Source organism: Hordeum vulgare, chromosome 1H, assembly GCF_904849725.1.
Source record: "Hordeum vulgare subsp. vulgare chromosome 1H, MorexV3_pseudomolecules_assembly, whole genome shotgun sequence".
Taxonomy (NCBI): Eukaryota; Viridiplantae; Streptophyta; class Magnoliopsida; order Poales; family Poaceae; genus Hordeum; species Hordeum vulgare.
The window spans coordinates 399,856,779-399,861,423 of NC_058518.1; positions in this window are offsets into that span (position 1 = coordinate 399,856,779).

Here is a 4,645-nt window from a genome sequence, read left to right on the forward strand (position 1 = left end):
CACTGTTGGGGAACGTCGCATCGGAAACAAAAAATTTCCTACGCGCACGAAGACCTATCATGGTGATGTCCATCTATGAGAGAGGATTTCCGATCTACGTACCCTTGTAGATCGCACAGCAGAAGCGTTAGTGAACGCGGTTGATGTAGTGGAGCGTCCTCACGTCCCTCGATCCGCCCCGCGAACCGTCCCACGATCTAGTGCCGAACGGACGGCACCTCCGCGTTCAGCACACGTACAGCTCGACGATGAACTCGGCCTTCTTGATCCAGCAAGAGAGACGGAGAGGTAGATGAGTTCTCCGGTAGCGTGACGGCACTCCGGAGGTTGGTGGTGATCTAATCTCAGCAGGGCTCCGCCCGAGCTCCGCAGAAACGCGATCTAGAGGTAAAACCGTGTAGGTATGTGGTCGGGCTGCCTTGGAAAAGTTGTCTCAAATCAGCACTAATAGGTCCATATATATAGGAGGAGGGAGGGGAGGCTTTCCTAGGTGCTCAAGGAGCCCCAAGGGCTGTGCACCAAGGGGAGGAGGAGTCCTCCTCCAATCCTAGTCCAACTAGGATTGGAAGGTGGAGTCCTTCTCTTCCTTCCCACCTCTTTTTTTCTTTTCTCTTTGATTTTCTATCTATGGCGCATAGGGCCTTCTTGGGCTGTACCACCAGCCCACCAAGGGCTGGTGTGCCACCCCCAAGGCTTATGGGCTTCCCCGGGGTGGGCTTCCCCCCTGGTGAACATCCGGAACCCATTCGTCATTCCCGGTACATTCCCGGTAACTCCGAAAACCTTCCGGTAATCAAATGAGGTCATCCTATATATCAATCTTCGTTTCTGGACCATTCCGGAAACCCTCGTGACGTTCATGATCTCATCCGGGACTCCGAACAACATTCGGTAACTAACCATATAACTCAAATACGCATAAAAAAACGTCGAACCTTAAGTGTGCAGACCCTGCCGGTTCGAGAACTATGTAGACATGACCCGAGTGACTCCTCGGTCAATATCCAACAGCGGGACCTGTATGCCCATGTTGGATCCTACATATTCTACAAAGATCTTATCATTTGAACCTCAGTGCCAAGGATTCATATAATCCCGTATGTCATTCCCTTTGTCCTTCGGTATGTTACTTGCCCGAGATTCAATCGTCAGTATCCGCATAACTATTTCAATCTCGTTTACTGGCAAGTCTCTTTACTCATTCCGTAATACAAGATCCCTCAACTTACACTAAGTTACATTGCTTGCAAGGCTTGTGTGTGATGTTGTATTACCGAGCGGGCTCCGAGATACCTCTCCGTCACACGGAGTGACAAATCCCAGTCTCGATCCATACTAACTCAACGAACACCTTCGGAAATACCTGTAGAGCATCTTTATAGTCACCCAGTTATGTTGCAACGTTTGATACACACAAAGCATTCCTCCGGTGTCAGTGAGTTATATGATCTCATGGTCATAGGAACAAATACTTGACACGCAGAAAACAGTAGCAACAAAATGACACGATCAACATGCTATGTCTATTAGTTTGGGTCTAGTCCATCACGTGATTCTCCTAATGACGTGATCCAGTTATCAAGCAACAACACCTTGTACATAGTCAGAAGACCCTGACTATCTTTGATCAACTCGCTAGCCAACTAGAGGCTTGCTAGGGACAGTGTTTTGTCTATGTATCCAGACATGTATATAAGTCTTCATTCAATACAATTATAGCATGGATAATAAACGATTATCTTGATACAAGAATTATAATAATAACTATATTTATTATTGCCTCTAGGTCATAATTCCAACAACAAGTTGGTATCAGAGCAGTACCGACCTAGGAGCACCCTTGATTGATCGAACTTGGCCGAGTCGAGTCTAGTGAAAAACTGCTTTGAGTCTAGTTATATATCGAAGAGTAGGATTCTTTTTTCTCCTCTTCTATACTCTGGTTAGGAATCTTGACGTAATAATTTAATTCTACTCCTCTTCTCACTCAAAAGTTGTTTAGGATCACGCGGATATTTTTGGAATCTATATGATGCCGATGTGACCGAGTTCTGTCTTGGTGCCTCCTATCTGCTTTGAGTTTGAGGGGAGTTGAGCTCCAGCGGATTCTCGAGCACATCGTTATCATTCATATTTCTTAGTATCTCAGAACGAAGAATGTTCGTAATTGCTTCAATACTAGTAGTGGCGAGATAACCCCGATGTCCCCAGTACTGGTGCAGATTGTTCGGGAGTACTGCCATACTTTGTATCATTGTGATCACGAGGGTCTGTTGTAGATGAAGGTCCGAGATTCTGGTCGTGTGTTGACGGATGTGATACAAGTGACGGGTTAGTATAGGAGTTGTGTGATATTACTCCTTGTATACGTGTACCAGATTGCATGACCAGATATTTCGGGAATTCATAGGTGGGAATTCAAGTAGTTACTTATAGGATAATCTTCCAACAAATGCATGATGTTAGGTTGGGGTTCGACATCTAGTGGATTCCTGTCCACGAAAATATCGGACGAAATCTTTCTCATGAGTTTGTTCTGGCTTGTTTCATAAGCCTCACTCTTTGTTTTGTTGGAATATGGTAATTTGTGTTGCTTCGATGTCAAGTGGTGATTTCAGATCTTTTCTAAGAGGTGTTCTCATATTTTTATGAGAGTATTAATCCTTTTGCTCAAATCAGATTGTTATGTCAATTGTTGTCTACCGGAGTTGTCATGTTAATTCTTTTCCAACCGGTGTGCTTCTCTTCAAGTGAATTCCATCCGCTCCAAAAAAAATTTGCAAGATCATTCTCTCATTTTATGCCGGAGTACATCTCATCTGTCCCAAGTCATCTTTGTTTTTTCCCCGCCCTCCCACCCTTTTCTTCAGTGATTGGATTTTCATCCAAGAGTTTTCTTTTCATGGTGCTTCCACTGTCTGTTCTTTTCTCTCTTACCCGGTGATACATTGTGAAGATTCTCAGGAGCTTCGTGCTCATCTGTTTTAATTTATCCTTTCTGGGGAATTCAGTTCAAGCTATCCGTATTTCTCTTATCCTTCATCCTTTAAATTCTTTCCCAAGTTGGAAATTCTTATCAGCCTATCTTGTTATTCATTTCTCTCTAGTCTATCCGGAGTGCTGAAGATATTTGAGAAGTTCTGGTTTTCAATTCTTCAGTTATTTCAAGGTTCTCAACCTCATCAAGTTTTCTTTATACCAGTGCAATATCAATCTTTCCAGCAATCTTTTCTAACGGTGGTTTCTTTGAGTGGGCCCATAACCCACAGGTTTTCCCAGGATCTTTCCTGGCTCTTTTAATATTTTCCCGGAGATCATTAATTATTTTCAACTATGACATAAGCATGATTTTCATGAGTCATATTCCTTCTTCAAGATCTATTTGAATTATTCTCATATTTGGCTCAACCTTTCATTCTTCTTTATTCCGGAGTGTCTCAGTTATTCTTGGCGGTGTTATCCTCATCATTTCAGCTTTGAAGACCGAAGGAGTATTTCTCTCAAATCTTTGTTCTTTCTCTTGGAGAGTCGTCATTTCAGCTTGGTGCCATCATCTTAATTGTTCCCAATCATGAGTATCCGTTTCTTGCTATCCAGTGCATTTCTGAGTTGTTTTCATTCTCGTTCCTCCGAAGGACATCATTTCAGAAGATTCTTCGTTCTCAGCTTTCAGCTTTCTTCCTCAAATCTTCTCAATTGTTGTCTCTTCGTTCGTCTCTCGATTATTCGGTGCTTTGTTCAAGTTTCCTTTCAGGTGGATCATGATCTCTTCATTCTCATATATATCCATTAATTCTTGCTATTCCCATTCAATTGTGAATTCTCACAGGTGCTCCCGTCAATTATGCGTCATGTGGGGCATACCTATCTTTCTCTTCAAGTTTCTTTCAAGAGTAATAAGTTGTTGCTAGATCCGTTGCTTGTCATCAATTTAACTTGATGAAGGATAAGAATAACATAATTCTTATTCTTGTTCGTAGTAATCTGAATACTTCTTCTGGGGTGGCTCATGATATCAATTCTTTTCTCAAGCGCTTATTTTTCTTTTCCGGAGTTCTAAGTTCTTTTAAGTATCTCTTTGTGAGGCTTCATCTAAATTTTGGCAAGGTCATAATCTTATTTTTTTCTACCTTCATATCGTTGCATCATTCATTTGTATACGGAGGTCCTTCATGGTGGTTCATCAAGGTTTCAATTCATTCTCAAGTGTTCTTCAAGATTCTTGTTGGAGAACCTCAAATATCCTTTGTCTTGCATTTCCAAGTGCATTTGTTCTTCCTTTATCCTTTGAGGTGGTATTATAGCATTCTTGTTAGTGTAGGAGCCTCGAAGAGATTTCCTTTCAAGAATGAGATAATTAAACCCACCAATTCTATGATCATGAGATATTTTCAAACCATGATTTCTTCATTGAGCTATCTTGGTTTGGACTTCACTTAAAGCTTTTTCTATGGGTTGTTGCTATCATGGTGCTTGTCATTAATCCAATTTCTCAATGTATCCTCTTGGTTTAAGAATTGTTCGTATCTTGTTTCTCCCAATCAATCCTTGTTTTTGTTAGTGGCTGATTGTCACTTCATTAGTTTGAAATGGTTTCCATAAGCCCACTACTATCTTGTTCTTTTCATTGTTGTTTTTCCAACAA